This window comes from Puma concolor, chromosome B2 (assembly GCF_028749965.1).
Source record: "Puma concolor isolate L17-30 chromosome B2, mPumCon1.1.hap2, whole genome shotgun sequence".
Classification (NCBI taxonomy): Eukaryota; Metazoa; Chordata; class Mammalia; order Carnivora; family Felidae; genus Puma; species Puma concolor.
The window spans coordinates 26,279,365-26,303,712 of record NC_141671.1 but is presented as its reverse complement, the minus strand read 5'-3'; the positions used below and the strand labels follow the sequence as shown (position 1 = coordinate 26,303,712).

At 38.1% G+C, this 24,348-nt stretch overlaps 1 protein-coding gene across 4 annotated transcripts in view; it reads right to left on the bottom strand.

Moving 5' to 3' along the window:
* The window catches only part of MYLK4 (myosin light chain kinase family member 4), an 86,688-nt gene that overhangs the window by 39,813 nt on the left and 22,527 nt on the right, over nucleotides 1-24,348 (bottom strand). The window lies entirely within an intron of this gene.

The following is a 24,348-nucleotide window of genomic DNA, read 5'->3' as shown; positions in this document are numbered from 1 at the left end:
CAGATTTAAATTATATTTTAGAAAGAAATTAATGGAACGAGTTTGCCTCACAATCCAGTGGGTTAGATACATAACTGTTTCATATTCCCAGTCACACAATTCACCACACACACAAAAAAAAGACAATATTCTAAGTGTTCCAAATAAGACAACAAAATAGAAAACTTACTAAATCATAAAATCCATTTTGAATTTGGCGAGACCTTAAAGAGCATTGTGGTATGTGTTACGGATACCTAACTCACAATCAGAGACAGGAAGTCATGAAGGGAGAGCTGTCACACACACCCTACTCATTGCAGCTTACATAGTCCAGCAGGAAGAAGGAAGATTTCCTCTCAACCTGGCAACTGCCCTCACCTGCAGCCAATAAGAGGCCACCTCCACTTCTAAACTTTCTCCTCTCTATAAAAGGACACTCCTCCTGTGTTCTCTGTATTTACAATGAACTTGGAAAAACCACTCTCCAAACTGGAAATGAATCTCTGTCCTGATATTGGAGCTACACTTTAGATGTTCAACCTCACTACCATTAGTTTTTTCATGTTCTTTTATTTATTTTTATTTATATTTTAGTTAGTTAATATACAGGGCAATATTGGCTTCAGAAGTAAAATTCAGTGATTCACAACCTCACCACCATTAAACAGCCCCTACCTCAGAGTACTAAAACAGTTCAAATAGTGAAGGTCTCCAATAAACCTCAACAGGTTCCTTCTGCTTAGACCCTCAAAGATATACCACCTTTCCTCCTTAGTTCCTCCACCATATTGATTTATTTGGGCCAAGATTTTTTAAAAAATATATCATGCTAGAAGTTCTTTCTCCTGAAAAGGAGAAATAGTTCTAGAATTTCAGAGCAGCAACCAAAATAGCCAACCCATGACCCTCAGTATCTTTTATTTGCTCTGACCCTGATGGCCCTTAGAACTAATTCCAAGAACAGTAACCATTTGTCCCCTTTGGATGAGCTACCACCCTCCTTATGGGTAAATCCTCAGCTGATATTGACAGAATCCAGTGTACCTCCTACTAAGATCCAAATAGATCCCTCAAAAGCTCTCCCCATAATTTATTAATAAAGAGGCCTCTCAAGACATTAAGCAATAATAAAAGACCATAAGGGTCAGAGCCCCATTATCCCCTGTACCTATCCCTGCAACACTTGTATTTTACCTGTGAAGAAACCAAAGGGCCATAGATAGAGGCTTGTCCAGGGCTTCCAAGCTATAAACATTATTATAATCCCTCACCATTCTATTGTCCCCAACTCTCACACTTTATTAACCCCCAACCCTACTGAGAGCAATTTTTTTTTCATGACTGATTTATGTAGTGCTTTCTTTAGTGTTGCAGTAGATAAAGCTAGTCAATATCTTCTTGCTTTTACTTGGGAAGGATAGCAAAGCTACTGAGCAGTAATGCCAGGGTTTCATGGAAAGTCCTTATTTCTCACAAACATTAAAGGCTGATATCAAGTTCCCTGGAGGCTCCACTTTAATACAATATGTGGATGACTTCTCTGCTTCTCTTTCCAAGCCTCCTCACAAGAAGATAGCATCTATGTGCTAAAACTCCTAGCCAAAAAGGGATACACCATCTCTAAGGAGACATTACAATTTTTTCAAACTCAAGTTCAATATTTAGGACATCTAATCTCAGAAAAAGGACTTCATTTGGATCCAGACAATTTTCATGGCATCCTGAACTTCCCAAAGCCTCAAACCAAATGTCAACTGTGAGGTTTTCTTGAATTGACAGATTATTATTGCAACTGTATCCCAAACTTCTCCTTATGGCCCAACCTTTATACACCTGACCCTATCATCTAGGAAGATCCAGATGACATAACTTTCCAATGTCAAAAGAAAGTTTAATAAAGCCCCTTGCTCTTGAACATCCAAATTATCAGCTCCCTTTCTTCCTTTTTGCATACAAAAAAGAAAGGAATGCCTGAAGCCTGGGCATATGCCCTCCCCATGCCTCCCAGCTTCACCTGCTACTTACTGTCTTTTTTTGTGAAGGCCACTGAGAAAACAGTCTTTGCATCCCCTTTGCTGTGAAAGCTCTCCTTACCTTTCGTCACACTCAGTTTCTTTCTATAGGCTATCTCACCTCCTATGAAATTCTACTGTGTACCGCCCCTTATGTTACTTTTGCTTGTTGTAATAACCTTAACCCTGACACTCTTCTCACCTCCTCTACCAATTAAACCACCCATAACTGCTTAATACTGACAGATCACCTTCTTGCCCACATGATGACTTACAGGAAACTTCTTTGGATAACGGTTGACTTTTCATTGTTCACTGATGGTTCTTAGTTAAAAGATGAAAATGGAAAATGGCAAATACTGTGTTGGGTATGCAACATCAACTCCTTCTGAAGTAACTGAAGCAGCACCCTTGCCTTTGGCTACTTCATCCTAACAAGGAACTACAATCACACACATGGGTCTATGTTCCAGCCAAAGGCAAAACTGCCAGCATTTACACCAACAGTATATATGCCTTTGGAGTGGCTCCCAATTTTGGAATGTTATGGAAACAATGTGGCTTCTTTACTTCCAGTGAAGATAAAATTAAAAGCAGCCCTTACATTCAGGAATTACTGGATGTCATACTCTTACCTGCTGCTTCGGCTATTATTAAAATCCTGGAGCATTATAAACTTGACTTTCTGGAAGCTAAAGGAAAACATCTCACTGACATTTCCACTTAAAAATGCAATCCTCAAAGGCTCTAGAAGTCAAATCTCTGTCATGGTGCAAAGGAACTCACGTCCAGAGGATAATCTGGAGAAACTGACTAGAGACACCCAACAGTAAAACAAGATTGGCAATCAAATGGTTGTTAGTATGATAAGAAGAGAAACTTCTCCAAATACCTTGGCCAAAAGTATTGCCATTGGGCCTTCTAAATCTCAGATCCACTCCCTTTAACTCATAAACTCTCACCCTTTGAGACAAATACTGGGTTCCTGATGCATCTAGCTTCTCCCTTTTCTGATCTGCACGTAATAGAGGAGACATATGTTACTGTTGCAAAGCTCTAATTACATCCCTTAAAAATAATCATACTCTAGTAGGGCAATCTTTTCACAGCGCACTCCCAGGAGACAAAGACATCAAACACCACACTCTGCAACCTAGGAATTTTGCTTATAGGAAGAGACATCTCAAAAAACCTCTTTTCAAGCACACTGGAAAGGCCCTTACCAAGTGTTACTAACCAATCCTCATGCCACCAAACTGCAAGGAGTTGACTCTTGGATCAATGTTCTTCATCTACAGAAAGCCCCTGACTAGAACTACACACCAACTGGTGACCTCAAATTAAAGATTTCCAGGAACTTAAGCAGACAGCTTTCCCAAGATGACAGGATCAGACCTGTTCTCCTTTCTGCTTTTTCTCACCTTGTTTTCTCTTTCTCTGTCCTGGAAAGACATTTCCCTTGCTTTCATTTCCCAATCCATCGCAGAAGGAGGAAACTTTTCTGATTGTTCGGAAAACCCTAATCTGGCCATGACAGATATGATCCTTTAGTCTTCCCCATAGCAAACTTTTCCTTCATTCCCAATGTGACCTCTAATAATACCTGCACCCCTCCAGGTGTTTCTTACTGAGTCAAACCTCAACAACCACGTTCTCCTATGCCTTGCTTTGACCTCTCCCCATTATAACTCCCAATGCAACTAACTGTACCTATTCCACCCATACAGTTTCCCATTCTCCCTAATACCTCAGGTCTGTGTGCAGTAGCAAAAGAACTTCCCTCTGTACAGCCATCAAGAATAAAGTCCACATAACAGAACGGTTTCTCCTTAATTATTCCCCAAACACCACTGACCCTTGACTTGGAAGAACCAATCAAGTAATTCCAAGTAATGGCACTATTAGTAATCAGCCCCCAATAGGAATTTTATGTGCACCACCTGGTTTAATCATTGCGTGTGGTGAATTGGCCTCTAAATGGGCCTGTGAATGTACTGGAAGATTTTATTCTAACTGTTCCTGTGGCCATCCACAATAAATTGGAAGCCTCCCATGGTCCTCCATTGGTCTTTTCCATTAAGCTTTTATCACCACCTCAAATGGGAATTCATAGGACATATACATGACTCTGTATTTGCCTCCTTTGGAAGGGCACTTATCCCTTCTGTGCATGTTCACGCCAATGAACAAATAATTAGAAATCTCTTTCTGGAATTGGGAAAACTTACTTATTCTACCACTATGGCAATAACGGGCCAACAATGATCACTTAGCTCATAAGTCAAAGTAGTTTTAAACAATTGCATAGCACTTGATTACCTACTTGCTGAACAGGGAGGCATTTGTGTGATAACAAACATGGCCTGTTGCACATGGATAAATTCCTTCAATTACATAATATTAGAGGAACAAGCACATTGGCCACAAAAAATTCCACCTGATGATCTATGGTACTTTGATCTCTTTAGCTGGCTTGGGCTTCTGGTTTAGGACTATAATACAAGCTGGGGTCACTATTCTGCTCTTCATTTTATTTTGTATAAACATTGTTAAAGCTTTGTACCTGTTGCCTGTTGAACCTTTGTAGTAACAAAGAACCCAATACGGTGATGCTGACTCAGTGCTTCCAGATGATCCCCAACACTTACAACTTTGATAAGATGTAGACCTTGGATGGGAAATGCCAGAAAGCTCTCCCTCCCCACCCTTGCTTGTTTTCAAAATATGGCCTCAGTGTCTTCCAGTCTATGTACTTTCCTTCCAGCATGGGATGTGACATCTGGAAAAGGTCCTTCCTGGCACCAAGGGACAAAAACGATTCCAATAAGGAATAGATGATCCAGAGAAAGATCTTTATCAAAAGGGGGAAATATGAAAATGTGTTAAGGAAAACCTAACTCAAAATTGGAGCCAGGAAGCCTGTAAGGGGGTAGTTCTCATGCTCATGGCACTTGTCACAGCTTGCAAAATCCAGCAAGATGAAGACTTCCTCTCCACTAGCAATAGCAAGCTGCCCTCACCTCCAGCCAATGAAGGGCCACCACTTCAATTGCCTGCAACCAATGAAAAGTTGCCACTACTTTAAACTCATCTTTCTCCAATGAACTTTTGTTCAAAACAACCCCTTCCTAACTTCCTCCTTTCCTCTATGAAGAGACACTTTTCTCCTTTGTTCTCTGGACTTGTCTATGGTTTGCCACAGTTTGCTTGTCCTGAATTGCAATTCTTCTGCTTTTCCCAAATAAACTAGATTTTGCTGGCTGAATCCTTTACCTTTCCCTTTTAAAAGATTGACAGCATGTAGCCCAGTCAGCTCAACTAGAGATGAGAAATGAGATTCTACCCAATTTCACCTAATTATAGGAGATTTTAATAACGTTAAAATGTTTCTGCTAAAAGGAAAAGTTGTTGATATTACTGGTGATTTTTTCCACAACACGTTCATCCTTAAAAATGTAGAGGTGGCTCAGTTGGCTAAGCGAGTCTGACTTTGGCTCTGTTCATGATCTCGCAGTTCGTGAGTTCAAACCCTGTGTCAGGCTCTGTGCTGGCAGCTGGGAGCCTGGAACCTGCTTCAGATTCTGCATCTTCTGCCCTCTCTGCCCCTCCCCAACTCGTGCTCTGTCTCTCGCTCTCTCTCTCTCTCTCCAAAATAAACATTAAGAAAAATTGGGCGGGGGAGGGGGGAACCCCTGAGTGGCTCAGTCAGTTAAGCGTCCGACTTCGGCCCAGGTCATGATCTCATGGTTCATGAGTTCAAACCTTGTGATGGGTTCTGTGCTGACAGTTCGAGCCTGGAGCCTGCTTTGGATTCTGTGTCTCCCTCTCTCTTCCCTTCCCCCACTCATGCTCTGTCTTTCAAAAATGAATAAACCTTAAAAAAAATGTTTTTAAATGTAAAAGGACATTGTGGCACACAGTCTCAGTCTTTATTTTCTCTCATTAAAAATCTACCACCACCAATAAATTTTTTGAATGTACACATAGTCTCAGCATTTCATTTGTTGTTGCATACCAGTTTTCTATGATGTTTAAAAGTAGTAGGCAACTATAGATTATGTTAGGTATTGGCATAAGCATTAATCTATGTTTTCTTATTAGACTGCTATCATGAGAAGTACATAGTTAGGTCAAGTAAGTTTTAAAGTGACTACTTTTGTCTGGAGGAAAAAAATCCCTGTCAAATAAGACATAATGATGGATGGGATTAAGAAAACTCTTCAGCCTTAGACTAGACATCCCCTGAGAATAGGGAGCGGCCATTCTTTACTTTCCTTGGCTTGTGAAGAGTCCCTCTTGGAATTCTGTGTGAGGGGAGAGGTGAGCACTATCATGCACACCATATATTTCCATAGGAAGCAAAAAACAATTGCAGACTTGCTCTTCTGCCTTCCTGGAGACTGTAGGCTAGACTACACCCAGATAACAATAAATAAATAAATGCCTATGATGAGGTGACAGCTGGTCTCTATGGCAGAAATGCATAATCAGTGTTGGAAAGTTCAAGTGTGGGTATTCCAAGAACAGGATTAAAGTCTGTTTTCAGTTAGGAACCTCATATAAAAGTGTGCTCCATCTGTGTTTACTACATGCAGCTGCACCTCTCTCCAAGGGCGTAATGAACTTTTTCTTCTTTGTGAACACTGACTTACACTCAAATGTAACAACCTTAAGTAATTATCACTAGGAAAATACTTGTGTGAGACAACATAGACCAATACATGTGTGCTCTTCCCCCATTTATTGAAAGGTACTGCATACTTCATATTCATGCGCCCAGCTATTTAATCAGATTCCAGAAAATAAATCTAAACTGTGAAATGAGAAACTGCTAAGAGAAAAAAAAAATAGAAGTAACTTTTTCCAACTATTCTGATCATATCTCATTATGTTCATGTATTAAAATTTAGGCAATAGTCTAAATATACTTGAATTTCACATTTAATGAGATCAGTTCAATTTGGCACTTAACAATCACTATAAAAATTTTCATTTTGATTTAGTTCAGTTACAAGCAATATAGTTTTCAAACTGACCTCATTACTGGTGGAATACATTTACACAAATATATAATGTACCAGCAAAATCGGTCAACTCTGAACATGAAAAGTTCTTCACATGCTATTACTTTGCTGTTGTTCATTTTCTGTTCACTCCCACAAAATTACTCATATTGGCACCAATTTCTCCTATCTAACAGAGAAGTAGTGTTATTTAAAAATAAGTAAGTTCCAGGTAGATGTTATAATAGCATTAAGTACGTTTTATGAATTTTACTTATAGAATCACCTCAAAATTTTCTCTACTAAAAGTTGTTACAATAAATGTCAGTCAGATTCAGTTTTTCCTTTGAATTTTAAAGAGAATTAACCAGAGGAGAGTTACAACTCTATGAAAATCTACATTCTATAAAATGGAGACTCACCTGCAAAAAATCCTCAATTCAAAATCCTAAAATGTGTATTTTTTTCAAGTGGTTAAATAACTAAGACTAGTTTATTATATAATAATGAAATAATTTTAATTAAATAGCATACCATTCATATACAGTTCATAATCATCCATATTTTTATTAAATATTGTTTCCATCAATAGTGATTTAACCAAATTAATGTCTGCAGAGTATACATAGCCTTTCCCCCTAGATGATCTAATATCTTTATTAAAACTTAAAAATAGGAATTGTGATAGAATTAATCCTACCCTAATATCTAAATAATGTTTTATTTTTATAATTAACAAAGTTAGAATAAGTTCCCTTCCTAAGTTCAAGTTCTAATCAAACAACACCAGCTCCAAACTAGAACCTGAAAAAGTTGACAGTGAATATATAAACATACTTGTGCTTAGAAATAATAAAAGTGTATGCTTACAATTGTTATTGCTGAATGAAAACTCCATTTTTAAAAATTTGCCTTTAAGCATTATATTTTGCTACATTCTCCTTCAATGATTTTATGGATCATTTTTCAGACAATATGAAAGAGTTGACTTCTACTTATCATTTAACTTCAAAAACTTGCCATATAATGTAGGCTTCATTGTCATAAATTTTGGCTATGGGGAAAAAAAAAATCATGGCTCACCCTTCCATTTCCTCTGCTAACACAACAAAAGCAATTATCCAATCTCAAAAAGTATCCTTGCTTTGACTTAAGCCATTAGTCTCATTAGCCTTAGGGAGCTCAGGGGTAAATTGGCTACTCCTCACCCACTTAGGGATTCTGGCAGCTCTCAGCTCCTCACAGGGGTTGTTGTTTTGTTTATGCCCAGGACTATATGTTCCAGTCCACTTAATCTTTTGGCTTGTTACTTTGTACTCCAACTCATAACCACAAGTTCTGATTTCCTCCCCACATGGTTCCCTCAGCGCTGCAGTCTTTATATTATAGGAAGGCCTGGGTTCACCTTCTGGCTTCTACACCTCTGTATATTTTCCTGCATAGCACATAACCTTGAAAACACTATCTGGTTTCTTTCTAAATGAGCAACTCTCATATGGCACTTTTAAAAATATCTTAAAACTTTAATATCTCTTGGTAAGCCATGTACCTATTAGGTTTCTGATGGTTCCTGTTCTCTTAGAAGAAAGATCCTTTGGTTTCTTCAGCTTAGACCTACTCCCATTAACCGTACTTATTATTTATGCATAATCAGAAACTGATATCTGTGTGACATTTTTTCCCACTTTGGCCATCATAACACTCTTACCAGTCTTTTCATCTACTGGTATATTTGACATCTAAAATAAAAGCTGCCCTAAGGAATAGCAGAGAGGTCCAGGCAGCCTAGCAGTTCTTACTTTACCCCAAGCCTATGGATCCACAGCCCACTTGAAACAGAGGTAAATTATACACTTGTAAGTCATGGGAACAAGGTTCAAAACTGAAACACATATTATAGGGCAGTGACCCTCTATCCTAGCTGCATAATAGAATTACCTGGAGAGTCTTTGAAAAATAGCAATACTGGTTTTTCATGCCAGACTAATTGTATCCAAAACTCTGGAGGGAGGCCCACACTTTGGTATTTTCTAAAGGCTTACAGTTGTCCGATTTAGCAAATGAAAACATAGGTGCCCAGTTAAATTTAAATTTCAGATAAAAAAAAAACACTTTTTTTAGTGTAAGTATGACCCATACAATATTCTTATACTAGAAAAAATCATTATTTATCTGAAATTCTATTTTAACTTGTACCTTGTGTATTTTCTCTGGCAACCTATGTGACTGTAATGAGCAGTCAAGAGTTGGGAACAATTGTCCTAGGGTTAGCTTTCTAGGGTGCTGTCCCTCTAATTTGCCATGTTTGTCTTGGTGGAAAGTAAATTCTGTTGCCCCATTCAAGACTCATCTTTCAGATTTGGTTAACTATGGTTTAATTTACCACACTTTAGTAGTATGTGTTGCAGACATGCTAGGATTTGACAACAGAGAAATAAACAAGATACTGTCCCTGTCCTCAAAAGACCATTCCAGAGGTGAAATCAAACCTTCCATACTTGAACCTATATTTGATTAAAATAAGAAATAATTTTTTAAAAATATTTACCTAAATAGTAATTGTGTTGACATTTCTGTTTATAAGAAAAGTCCATTTGGAGCAAGACTTACAGGAAAACGATTCTTTAGAGTTATCAAAAGTACATTCTTAAAAATGAACTTTTAAACACTGGTTTAAAGTTTCCCTCATCTATAGGTTTTCTGGCACTGATAGCCAATTCCAGTGTTAAATGATGCCTTCCTTCTCCAGGCTGCTTTCAGCTTTGGTGCTGTTACAAGCTCTCAAGCCATGCAGTTCCTTAGAAGATTTGAAGCACATTTTTTAGTATTTTTTAAAATTGGTGTTTAAAATGTTGAACAGCATGAGATCAAGAGACAAAGAGCCAAGTATTTTGTAATAGCATCACAGCTGGTATCTTAACAGCATGACAAATAATTTGTTACCGACAATGTCCAAGGTATGGAAATCTGCAAGCCTTTTATTTTCCAAATCAGAGTGGTAAATTTATTCTCATATCTTGCACTAACTCATCTCCAGGTGTGTGTTCTTGAGTGGGACAGATAGGCTGGACTTGCGGCCAGTCTGCTGGACTATGCGTAACTGCACACAAGCATGTACACGGGTCTAAGACAGGACCCGTCACCCTCCATGTGAGCCACAACAGAGAACATGCTGAAAGCCACAGGTCTACATTGGTATCGATCTGTTCATTCACACATATGGAGTATTGTTTTGTAATTAACCACAACTTCAGCCAGCTCTTCTGTTACCCAGTTTACATGCCTCTGAATTTCCCACAAGACATGGCAAGAAACTCAATTGCAGAAATTTATCTATATCATGGCATTCCCACACCAGCTAGTAACTCAGGAGAAAAAGGAATAAAACGAGTTTAGCATGACATTTTCTTGATGAATGCAAGTTACAGATTTTCATTAGTGTTTTGATATGTTGGCAAACCCCTACCTTTACCCCCAGATGGTACTATATACCAAATATTCTTAACTACCAGTTACTCCCAAATGTTTCGTTAATTTCTCTTCCATATGTCTCAGTATAGATGAAATAAAATGAGAGGGAAGAGTCTCTTTTTATTTTCAAACTGTGTGTTAGTATGATGCAGGAGGAAAATTTTCTGGTTGTCATGCATGAGATTTTCTGGGGGGGGGGGCGCTCAGCCCCATGGAATGAACATAATTGGGTATGAATAAACTTTAACAGGGTGGTATTCTCTGAGAAGCTATGAGGTAAAAAAATGCATCTAAGACAGACATTCAACATGTAACATTATCCACTAATTAAAAACAGTTTTTAAGTAATGCTTAAAGTTGAGTATCTTTGGTTTAAAAAAAAATAAGCAAATTTTAAGGTATTTAATTTTAAAGTAGGCTCTGAGGATTTTGTTACACAGAGCAAGATACTAACATACTTGTTTCTCACACTAACTAATGCTCTTCTGTCCAATCACAGTATCCTTGACAAAAGGTACTTCTGTACCAATATAATTAATAAAAACAAAGATTATATATTATGAATGGGAATATGTATCAGAATACATATCAGAATTGGCCAGTATGAACTAAGTTTTTCTCATCTTTTTTTTTAATTTCTTTCAAATGTTTGTTTATTTTTGAGAGAGAGACAGAGTGAGTGGGCGAGGGGCAGAGAAAGAGGGAGACACAGAGTCCAAGGTAGGCTCTAGGCTCTGAGCCGTTAGCAGAGGGCCCAATACAGGGCTCAAACTCACAACCCGCGAGATCATGACCTGAGCTGAAGTCAAATGCTTAACCAACTGAGCCACCCAGGCGCACCATATCTTTTCTTTTAAAGCAGAAGAGGGACTGCTGTTAACTGATTTATTTAAAGAAACCATCACCATATTCTCATCTAATACTCACCGTAATCTAAAACCATCAAGCACTGATATTACTCTCACTGTAACAACAGCTTCATCATGTTCTGGGGCTCATATTCATCAGAGGCCACCTGAGCTGATGGATGACCTCTGTGGAGAGAAGTCTTAAGTCTCAGCTGGTCCCCTTTTGTCCATCAATGGTGTTCACCTGCTGTGTTCATAAGTATCCATGTGCTCTCTCTGACACGTAGGTCTCATTGGTCTCAAGTTGGCAAATTCCAGAAGAGGGACCATTTATGCGTAGGCTTGCATATTTGCAAATAGCCTGATGAGCTCCGCCCAGACCTGTGTGTCTACTTCAGGCCATTTAAAATCCAGTAGGAAGCCACCAGTTAGTCAAAGCATATCATCAGTGATATAAAATTTCAAGTGATCTCTGACTTGAGCTAAGCAGAACAACAACAAAAACCTAGAATATTCATTAGTCTAGGATATTCATATTTTGAGAAGTTGATTTTAATGATCACGAAAATCATAAGCAATGGTTTCAAACTTAATTTAAGCACAATTAACCAAACCTGATTTCTAAGGGTTTCGAGGAGTACTAAGTGGTACCCTGAGGTGAAGAAGGCCCCACTGAGGTATGCTTGTCTTCATGGAGTCAGATTTCTACTCCCTTAACACCAAGACTTTATGGCAAAAGGGCCAGATATAAGCTACTCTGCCACTGCTCAACAGAGTACCTTGCTTCAAGTCATAAACAGTCCTGAAGAAAGCAAGCTATTCAAATCCATGAAATTTTAACTCCTAGATGAGGTCATCTCCATCAAAATCGATTATTGATCTATAGCCAGGATGCTGGGTTCTAGTCCCATTTCTGCTCACCAACTGTGTGCCCTGAGGAAGGCATTTAATAGCTCAAAGACCATGTTTCTCTCTGCCAAATGGGCTTACTTTCTACTTTCTAGATCCAAAGATTACTGTGAGACTAAGATACAGTGACAAATGTGTGTTTTTGGAAAAAGAAAAGCAACAAAAACACTAACTCAATTTAGTCTTCCTCAAACAAGCATTTTCAAGTGTCTGCACAAACTGTGTTTGCTCTGAATCCTCTCTCTACTGCCAAAGGGGAAGTTTCTGTGTGTCTCTACATCTAGTCTGTCACCACTGCTGAAATAGAAGGAGTGTCCATGCATGACCCTGACACTTGGAAGAACACTCTTCCTTTTACATAAGAGTTCGTACAAAGCTGCCACTGGCATTATGTTAGAGAGGGGGAGTTCCCCACCCCAAGAGTCAGGACAAGCTTTAACTGTCAGGAATCCCCTGGGGAGGTCACCAAGGACCAGCACAGCCAGGTGGTGCAGGGTTTCCCAGCCAGTACCTTTTAAAGGTCGTATTCCATATTTAGGCCCAAGGATAGGCTGGCAAATGTGCCCTGAGCTACGACTCAATAGAGAACTTTGTGTGTCTTCAAAAGAAAAATAAGTCACTGCCACTCCCACCTGAACCTAGAATAAAGAATGATTTTTTTTCGAGTGAAAAGTAATAAAAGCCAAAACCACCATGAGATACCACTCATCAGGATGGCTACTATCAAAAACAAAAATGGACAAACAAAAACCAGTGTTGATGAGAATGTGGAGAAATTGGAACCTTTGGGCCCTGTTGGTAGAAATGTAAAATGGTGCAGCTGTTGTGGAAAATGGTGTAGCAGTTTCTCAAAAAATAAACATAGAATTACCATATGATCCAGCAATTCCATTTCTGGGTATATACCAAAATAATTAAAGGCAAAGACTCAAAGAGATATTTGTATATTCATGTTCTCAGCAGCATTATTCACAATAGCCAAAAGGTGGAAGCAATTCAAGGATCCATTTACAGATGAATAGATAAACAAAGCATGGTCTATACAGACAATGGGAATATTGTTCAGCCTTAAAAAGGAGGGAAATTCTGACAGAGGCTACAACATGGATGAACCTTGAAAACTTGCTCAGTGAAATGAGCCCATCACAAAAGGACAAATAGTGTATGGTTCCACATATACAAGGTACCTAGAAGAGTCAGATTCATAGAAACAGAAAATAGAAGGGTGGTTACTGGGAGCTGGAGGACGGGGAAATGGGGAGTTAGTGTTTCATGGGTTCAAAAGTTTCAGTTTTGCAAGATGAAAAAGTTCTGGAGGGGCGCCTGGGTGACTCAGTCAGTTAAGCGTCCGACTTCAGCTCAGGTCATGATCTCACGGTTCATGAGTTCAAGCCCCGTGTCAGGCTCTGTGCTGACAGTTCGGAGCCTGGGGCCTGCTTCAGATTCTGTGTCTCCCTCTCTCTCTGCTCCTCCCCCAGTCATGCTCTGTCTCTCCTTCAAAAATAAATAAAAACATTAAAAAAATTTTTTTTAAAGTTCTGGAGATGGATGGTGGTGATAGTGGCACAACAATGTAAATGTACTTAAAAGCCACAGGGCTGTACCCTTGAAAATGGTTAAGGTAGTATATTTTATATTTTACCATTATTTTTTTAAATCATAAAAGCTAATATATGTTCTGCTGTTTGGGAATTTTCTGAAAAAAAGTAGGCTAACCAGACAATTGTGGACAGAGAAAAGGGCTATTAAGGCTGTTAAGGCATGTTAAGGTGTCCTGGCTCCATTAGAGGTCCGAGCCCAGGAGAGTTTATCTGCTCAAGGAAAAGGAGTATATCCCTACTGGGCATCTGTCGAAGCTTTCTGCTGAGCTAGTCCTGCGTCAAGCTCCCAGTCTATAGTTAAGGATCAAGATCACAAATACATTGTTCTTCTCTGGTTCACCTTTGCAGAAATTCATGGTCTCTTTCCATTTCTGCAAGAGGTACATGTTTGCACCGTATGGAAAATGAAGGTGTTTTCCCTGCCAGAGAAGGAGATGTTTGCACAGTAGAAGAACTCAGAGCATGTGTGAAACTAAAGTTCCTTGGCAAATCCAAGATTTATGGAAACTTTTCTCTACTAGCCAGGAGCCCATGGTTTGTAATGCACACCCACTGCCCAGGCTCCCATGACTGACTCCTGCCGCCATGAATTTTAGAGACTTCACACTCTGCTCAAAGGTCTCAGTTCCCCAGCTCCATTTCTAAACAAAGAAACAAACAAAAATCCCTCTAGTAAATGCTTCTTTGTAAATGCAGAATAACAGAAATGAAAGGATTCTAAGTAAGCACTGTTGATAAGTGGATTGCTTAAGCTAGATAATTATCTTTTTCCATATTTCTTTTCTTCTTTCCCAAAAGATTTGAGGTCATTACCACGTAGTTAGAACATTTTAAAAGTTGGATTTGGTGTTATGGTCAATAATTTTAAATGACAACAGGTTTTTTTTATTTTTTATTTATTATTTTTGAGAGAGTAAGCGGGGAAGGGGCGAAGGGACGTTGGGGAAGAGAGGATCTGAAGCGGCCTCTGTGCTGACAGCAGACTGCCCAATGAGGGGCTCAAATTCATGAACTATGAGATCTTGATCTGGGCCAAAGCCAGATGCTCAACCCACTGAGCCACCCAGGTGCCCCAAATGACAACAGTTTTTATGGAAACTAAGTCTGTGGATGCCTTTTCAAGGCATCATAATCAAAATATCATGAATCACCTCTTCTTTGGTTTTTCTTTTTTTTTTAAGTTGAAAATAGACTTGTACATACTAGCAAGGATGTGTTTAAGCATGATCCTTTTTGGATAAATCTTTAAAGCATTTGCATATGTGCTGAAATGTGCATAAAAACTTCTAGAAGAAAGCACAAGAAATGACTAACAGTGTTAACTGCATAGACAGAAACATGAATTGGGCCCACAGAGTAATCTCTGTCCATTTTAGAGTTTTCTGTACAGTTTGAATTTGTTATCCCAAGCTAGCACGTGTACACATATATATTCATTCATTCAAGATAAAATGTTGGGTATGCTCAGAGGAATAAGACAGAGCCCCTGACAGAAAACTCTTTATAACCTAGTAAGGGACACTGATAATAAGTACATTTTTAAATAATTATCATGTATGTGCTATAATTGTTTAAGAGCCTGGGCTCAGGGGTGCCTGAGTGGCTCAGTTGGTTAAGCAATCGACTTCGGCTCAAGTCAAGATCTCACCATCTGTGAGTTCAAGCCCCGCATCCGGCTCTGTGCTGACAGCTTGGAGCCTGGAGCCTGCTTCGGATTCTGTGTCTCCCTCTCTCTCTCCCCTCCCCCGTCCATGCTCTGTCTCTCTCTGTCTCAAAAATAAAATAAAACATTAAAAAAAATTTTTAAAAAAAGAACCTGGGTTCAAATTCTGACTTGGCCATTTCCTAGCTATGTGATTTTGGGTAAACTACTTAATCTTTCTGTGCCTCAGTTTTCATCTGGAATAGGATAATAATAGTTGCTACTTCATCAAGTTTTTATGAGCATTAAATGAATGAGCATATGTAAAGCACTTAGGACAGTGCTGGGCTTATGGTAAGCTCTCAATAAACCCCTAATATTATTATGGGAAAGACGCAAGATAGGCAATACGCCAACCAGCACAGTGAAAAGAGGAACTACTTCTGCCTGGGTCCTGGGTACCAAGGTTTTGAGGTGAAGATGCTGCTTAAATGAAGCCCTAAAAGATAAGTAGGTTTTTGCCAGGGGAATAGGAGGAAAAGAACATTTTGGGGAAAGAGAACAGTGTGAGAAGGGGCAGGGAGGTGTGGCTGCCTGGACAGCAGCCCAAAATAGGCAATTTGAACTCCTGAACTTTCCTTCCAGGAGTGTCTCAAGGAAATGAAAAAGAAAGGGCAACTTTGTTCGTTTTTAAAGTCCAGTACGTAATATGTGTAAAGTCTGACCCTTCATATGGCATTTCAGACTCACTTGTTAAATTGCTTTTTTATAGTCTTCTTGGTAGAAGTTCACACCTGATCAAACATCTGTAAATTAACTAGTATAAAAAATGAAAATCGTGAAATATAAAGCAGATACCTATGCAGACCTCCAGAGCACAGATACGCAGGATAGAGCGGGCCTCACACCTCTGCAATCCAATTTACACCTGCTTCTGGGGTCGAGTCATTTGAGACACACTGTTTGGTATTGGGAAACAGACCCCTGACAGGTCCACCTCAGCACCCACTAAGTGGTATTCAAGGCAGAGGTCCAGCACATCACACTCCCCCAGTTGTCCCCAACTCTGAGTTTGGACCATGACCTTGCGCTCCTCAACTCAAAGTCACATTGACTGGGCACCTACATGTGCAAGACTCTGCACTAAGGGGTTTCTTAATATCTCAGTCAATCCTCACAAGGAGCCTCTGGGAAAACATTTCTGATTTCCTTCTTGGAGGGGAAAACTGAGCTTCTGAGAAGTTAAGCAATTTTCCCCAGTTCCTGGCCAATAGTTAGCATTTGTATCTATGTCTTCTTAATCTACATTCAGTGTTCTTTTCGCTATCTGCTTCCGCCTCGGAGAAATGCCCTAAGCTCAGCATGCCAAGATGTCATAGAATTAAAGAGAGTTAGAGATGGAAGAAATCCTGGACATCTAGCCCACACACTGAGAACTCCCTTGCTGCCCATGATTCCAGATGCACTCTCAGCATTGTCTACAGCTTGTGTCATAGATTGCCCAGGCAACATCCCTCTCCCATCTTCTAACAGAGACTTGTGCTCTTAGATAATGTGCTGCATTCTTCAACCTCCTTTGGGGTAGCCACTGAGATATAAGCATAAAAGAATAAAAATCTTGCAAGAAATTTTTTTGCCATTCCATTGTCCTTCTTTCCTCAAGCTTCAAGAAAAGCAGATATCATGTCAGGAGCTCCAGCAACCACTTTGGGACCATGAAGGAAAGGCCAGAGAATTTCAGAGATCTTGGCTATAAACCAACACATATGGGCTTCTTTATCATGAAGGTCTAAATCTTTATGTGTTTAATCCACCATAGCTAGAGCTGTGTTTCTAAAAACTACATAAAATTCCTAAGTGATATAGTGGCTAAAAATTAGCATGAACTGAATGCGTGACTATTGTTCAAATGTTTGTTTATACTGGTGTGGTTGGTAAAATTCAGACTTACTTGAAAGAATCGCTGAATAAAAATAGCTTTCAGTCATGTATTTTCTCAACAGGAAATAACAGAAGTATAGTTGCTATTATGAGTCTGTGAACTTTTTTCTTTTACATTAATAAGGTTGGAAGTCACTAATCTCATTAGGCCTTAAAGTGACTTTGTAAGGCTACTTGGCATTCTCTTTGCACCATTCCACCAACATCACTTTGGATTGGTATTGCAGACAGATCTTACTAGTAAGGAGTGAGCAAAAGTGGGAAGTTAATTTTGAGCAAAAGTCTTGGGGCTTCTTAGGGAAAGCCAGAACTCCTCACAAAGAAGACTCTTCAAAGGGCAGGAAGTGCAGCTAAATCTTGGGTTATATCCTAGAGTCACACCTATCCACAAGGGAGAAAACACTCTAGTCAATTTTGTTCATAAAAATCAGCACATTGAATGTTCATCATTGAAGAATGAAAGAAGGGAGGGAGGGAGGAAGCAAAGAAAGGAGGAAAGGGGGAAAGGAGAGAGGGTGGAAGGAAGAAAGAAAAGAAAGAATAGAGGGAGGAAAGAAAAGACCAATGGGTAGTATTAAAAAGAAATAAAAGAATACTCTGTGAACTGGAAGACTGAGGCACAATTTCCCCATCTTTTATAGTAGTCCCTGAGAGTATGAAAAGAAGGCCACCGTTTCACAGGTAAAATTGTGAATTTGAAAGCAATTAAATATAGTAATTTTTCCCACCTAGCTACAGAATTGAATGTGCCAAATAATTAAGTATTAATTGACTGTGAAAATGCATGGCATTTTATAGCCCTTAAATTTCTTGCCTGTGTTTAGTGATTTATTAATTATAAATGACATGTTATATTTCACAGTTTGTCTTTCTGTTATTTTCATTAGAGTAAGTTCTTAACAATTCCAGGTTCAGGTACCTGGGAAGTCTATTAAAAAAAAAAGTATGAAATTTGTTTAAAAAGAAGTGTAAATTTAATCCAGTTCATTTAATTCAGTAATACAAATTAATAGCTAATAAAGTATGGTTCAAGTACATGCATATCAGATTCACATCAACAAGCAGCATTTGTAATCAGAAGAACTAGTTTGTCTTTCCACATGTAAGTTCTAATAATATCTTTGAATATTTTCTCTCTTACCTAGGTTGCTAATCTACAATCTTGTTTACACTAATTTTTTAAATCAAATCCTCTCTCTGCCAAGTAGAACAAAAGTAAACTTTAACCAAGTCCATTATCACCAATTATTGGTTAGCAAAGTTTGACTACATGAGGTTTTACTGTGTAACTGACTATATGACAATGCTGTCATATTTAATGAAAATTTGGGTTATTTTTGAACTAGTAACCCCTTATTAGAATAAGAAGTGAAATCACTGCTAATATACCTGAAAATATATCAATAGGACCTTTCCAGTTCAAAACTCACCTTTTCAACATACTCTTTCCTAAACTCCACACTCTGCTCCTTCCTTAAACTCCATTAAAATAACAGTAAAAGGATTTGTGAAATGATAAATACACAAACACACAGTAAAAAAAAAAGAAAGATAACACTGATAGAAGCTGGAGGCATAAGCAGGAAAGCCGAATCTTAAGACAAAAGAGGAAAACATTGAGAAGTATCTTAAATTGTCCCACAAAATCCCATAACATCACCTGGAATGCTTCACATATATTGATCTCTAAGTCCTATTCCCAAAGATTATGGTGTAATTGGTCTGGCATGTGGCCTAGATTTTGGAAGTTTTTCAGATTTCCTAGGTGATTCTAATATGCAGACAAGTTTTGGGATCCCTGCCCTAACATGAAAAACAGAGATTTTAAACTAATGAAACAAAGCAATTAGAGGAAACAGAGATTATGCAGAGAAAAAAAATTCCTAAAAAACTCACCAATATCCTCAGAGAAATAACAGAATGTATAAAATCTATGTAACAAGAACAGGATTCATAAAAAAGAAACACTCAGAATTAAAAAGAGTTCTTGGAAATTAATACCATACAGGAGACAAGAAAATTTTTAAAAAGTTTCCACAATAAGGAAGTAATGTTGAAAGCAGAGCAGCCAGATATATAAAATAAAAATGAAAGGAAAAGATAAGAAATTTAGAAGCCTAGACTAGGAGATCCAACATTCAAATAATAGGATCTCCAGAACAAGAACAAAGAAACATGAAATTGTCCAAGAAACTTTCCAAGATTGAAAGATGTAAGAGTCCAGCAAATATCCTGCACAGTGGATGAATAACATGTACAAGGTCTATCATTATGAAATTTCTGAATATCAGGGACAAATAGAGAGTCTCACAGATGCTAGAGAGAAAAATATATGCCTCATACAAAATATCAGAATTCTGAACTTACTTGGACATTTCCATAGAAATATGAAAGCTAGAAGACAAACTATAATGCCTTCCAAATCCTGAAAAGAAATTATTTCTAATCTAGAATTATATGCCAGATAAACTATTATCCAAGTGCTTATGTAAAATAAGGTATTTTCAGACATGTAAGATCTCAAAAATATTACATCCCTCCATCACTTCTCAGGAAACTACTAGAAGATGTGTTCTATCTAAACAAAGTCATAAAACAAGAAAGAAAAACAAAGCATAACTACCAGATGATACCCAATATAAGAGATAGGATCTCTCTACACTGATGGGGAGTAGAAATCCTAGGATATCAACTGTTCTTCAGGTTTAGAGGGCAACCAGTGTAGAATGGATTAAAGTTCAGATTGATCAGAAGTCTCTGGGAGAAATTCCTTTAAGAAGATAAAATTGGTAGGATAACTAATATATATGAAGATTTGTAGAAAAGGTTTAGAAAGTTAAGTTTGGTTTTGATACATAATACATTTTTTTAAATAAGCAAATTTTTAAATCAAGGCAACCAATAACTCCAGGAAAAAGAAAAGGCTAAGCAAGAAATGAAAATACACAATGAAGCTCTACATTTCTCTGTCATGAATAGAATTTTCAAAATCACAATAATTGAAACACTGAAATTTTATTTAACCAAAAATTATAATTATATTGGGAGAAAAGGTGTGTGTGTGTATGTGTGTGTGTGTGTGTGTGTGTGTGTGTGTGTGTGTGTGTGTTGGTGTGTGTGTTGGAAGTGGGAGACGAAAGAGACTTAATCCTTGTCTTTCTACAGCATTCAATGAAAGAAGTCTAACTATGAAATGAAAAAATAACATATACATGTTATTTAGACATATGAAAGTAAGTAACAAAAGAATCAACTAAAACAAATGAAAATGCTTACCTCTGATGAGGAGGAAATGGGGACAATAATGGTAAGGACTGCTGTTTCTCACCAAAAACATTATATAACTTTATGACTTATGGGAATGTATAATAAATATTTTAAAATATATGAAAAATATGAAGATTTTATGTAAAAATATTCTATGTATCTTACATATAAAACATTTTAACTCTGAGTGAGCCACCCCAGTTTTAGCATGACAACTTGACACCCTGTTATATAACCTTAATAATTCACTTTTACATTTAATAATTCACATTTTTTTCAATGATATACCAACTCCTTTTTTTACTTCTCTAATTAAAAAAATAAAAGTTATGTGATATCTGATAATTCTTAAGATGACAAAGTAAAGTTTTAAATGTAAGCTTTCTTATCTCTGTGGAGCATCAAAAAGAGCATATATTAAAGCTTGAAGTGAATTTGCTCAAGCAATTCAGCATTCAAATATTTGGAAGTACAAAAGATGCAAAGATCTCAATAAAATTGGATGACTGCCCTCATCCTGGGCTATCTTGAGGTTTTCTTTCTCACTGGCATTCTACAGTTTGCATTTTTTTTATTTAGAATCAATTTTCCATAGTTCTTCTTTCATGGCTTAGTCAAAACACCTCATAAAGTGTGGAATTTTTGCATCCTCAAGAAGAGCTCAAATAGAAGTGGTTGGGCTATGGGTGACTCTGGCTCCAGACATATCTGGCTAGACAGACACCTTTTGTTAAGTTGTTAGCATTCAGGGGAACCTGGCTATTTCTGGGCCTTTCTACACAAATTTAATTTTTACATTCCTGATATTCTTTACACTGGCTTTCTGCTCATTTTAAAGATGACTTTATCCTACTTTAGTCTCCCTGTAGCCAAGAATGATGCTTCTCCTTCTCACCTAACACCTGTGCTGGCGAGCTAGACACAGAAGGGACCAAACCCCCGGATCCTAATGTTCCTGCTCCTAAGGGTCCAGTGGGGGGTTGTTTTCTGTTAGGATTATGTTAAGGAAAAACAACAGAAATCCCAGAAGGTTTGGATTTATAGGAGCTATGAAGGGGTGCTCTGACTTTGAACCAGCTGAGAAGAAACCAAGCAGAAAGACATTTATAGATCCTTAGTCACCCTGTGCTGAGGAACAAAAGTGTGAAGGATCACTGAGAGCCATAAGGGAAATTATGGAGGAAAGAATAAAGTTTTTTTTTCTTTTGCCAAGTAAACTCACACGACAGAAATCCATCCTTTAGACCTTTATGGTCAGTTGCTAAGTAATACAAGACATTTTAACCCACTCCACAGTTCATTATTTTCTGGAGATCTGGAAGGAATCCATTTCATGGAGTGAACACATGTAGAACAATCTGGTCTGCCTAACTTTCTAAGTACTGTATGTAGCACAGCACCAGAGAAATGAAAAATTCGTTAATATCTTGATGATGATAAAGACTAACAGGGAAATATCCTCATGGAGAATCCTCATATTCTATTACGAAACATAATTTTTCAAGTTAAAGTTCATGACACAACTCAAGCTCACTAAAACTATATATAAAATTTTAAATATACTGTGTAGCTAAGTGAGATATTGGACTTAACATCTTTTGAATTAAATCGTGATATGCAAAGTACTTTTAAAAATAATCTCATGTGTACTGGGGGAATATAAATCAGAATTCAACATATCTCAGGATTCAATATTTTAAAAAATCAAAGAGTTTTATACTTTGTGACTGTGTCTCATTCAAACCCTTTTTATAATATCACTGACAAATGTTTGTACAGCTACAGGTTCATGATTTCATGATCATGTTGCAGGATGGAATGACCTCAGTGTTTGGAAGGTCTACTCTTACATACCATGGTCAACATTTCTGGTCTCATCTTCAAGACACTGACATAGAGTTTACCAAGTAGCAAACAATGGCCATGGGTGCTGGGCTGCCTTCTTTTGGCTGACTTCTTATCCTTATTGGTTGCACATACTACCAAATGTTTCAAAGAGTTAAGGGGCACTAAAGCATTTCTAACAAGACTAGGAAAAAAATCAGCATCTCCAGTGTATTTAGGAAACGTATCTTTTCAAAGTCCAAAAATGGTACTGAGGCTCTACAACTATAGAATTGCAGAAAAGTACAATGTTTCAAGTTACAGACAGCTGTAATAAAAAGCAGAGAAGATGTAGGAGGTGAGAGGAAGGAAGGAGCTCTGGGCACACAAAGCCATAGCCATTTGCCAGGAAATAGTTGCAAGTGTTTCAAGACTGTAGGTGAGTGGTTTTCGTGAAACCAGATCTCAGTGTTAGGTGTCTGCTTAAGTAAATTCCATCCTCAGTGCACTCTCCTAGCCACTGAGAAAATACTTGCTCCAACTTAGAGGACACAAAAGCCCTATGCAGAATTGTAAGGATATTACAACAGATGAGAAAGCACATTGAAAAGTAGGAGTGAGTAGCTCAAAGGAACCCGAGACCAAAGTAGACCTCACACCCCTGGCTTTTCTTTACTATATAATTAACCAAATGATAACTCAAGCGAAAACAAAATTCTATGTAAATATCTTAAAACTGGATTATTACCTTACAGCAGGAAAGACCAATTTTGTGGTATATGATACTTGGGAATTATAAATATGTGTCATATTCTGTTACCTGAAATGTGGCTCTAGTAAAGTCCACTGTGTGGTTTCAGAGAGCATAGATGCAGGCAGATGGGTGGAACCCCAAGGACATGAAGAATTTGGCAATCTTTATTAATCTTAAAGAACTGGCCCCATTAACTAAATCAAAGGCAATTGCTGCTACTCTTTAAAACAAAATACAGTAGATCCAGTGTTCTGCCTCAAACACAAAAACTTTGTATTCTACTATTCCAAGAGTCTAGACACAAAGAAGGAGCAAGACACCGGGAAGCCCTTTTGGGGTAAAAATGGAAATTGAGAAGAGTGGGGAGCGTGTCAGGGAAAGAGGCTGCCCTAGAGCTGGTGGCAAGGAGGCACTAGAAAGTTTCTCTTCTCCTTCAGAGTCTCAGGGACACAACCTACACTATAAGTAGGTGGGAAGCCCCCCAAGGACAGGCATTTTTTCATAGAAAACAAAAGTCAGTGTTTCTAAAAGTTTAGAATACCTAAGAATCACTAGATTCTTAAACATAAGGATCAGAAATTTTTCACGTGTCTGGGATAGAGCTCAGAAATTTAAAAAAAAAAAAGTGACCTGGTTGCTTCATATATTCTTCTCCTTTTTTTTCCTTGTTGTTGTTGTTGCTATTATTATTATCCAGCATTTACTGAGGACTCAACAATGGCCTGACACTGCCCTTGTTCAAGCCACCCCAACCTTTTAAATGTTCATTTTTCTTCCATTCCACACACAAGTAAACTGAGGCACAGAAAAGTTAAGTCATGACTCCAAGGCAACTTGGGTAGTAATTAGCAGAGCTGATACCTCTATTTTTAAAAGTTACCCAAGTGCCACAGTTCAAAACACAAAGTCCTAGCAAGTGGCATCAGACAGTGGGGGGCAAATCCTGCTGCAACATGCTTTGTTTCTTCCTATTTGTTTCAAGGTTGTTTTTCGTAGGTAAGACACAGGTGGTGCAATGAAATCTTACTCTTTTCTGTACAGTGGGAGGTTTGTACCTTTCCCCTCTCACACCTGTATTTTCTTGATCTTCAATT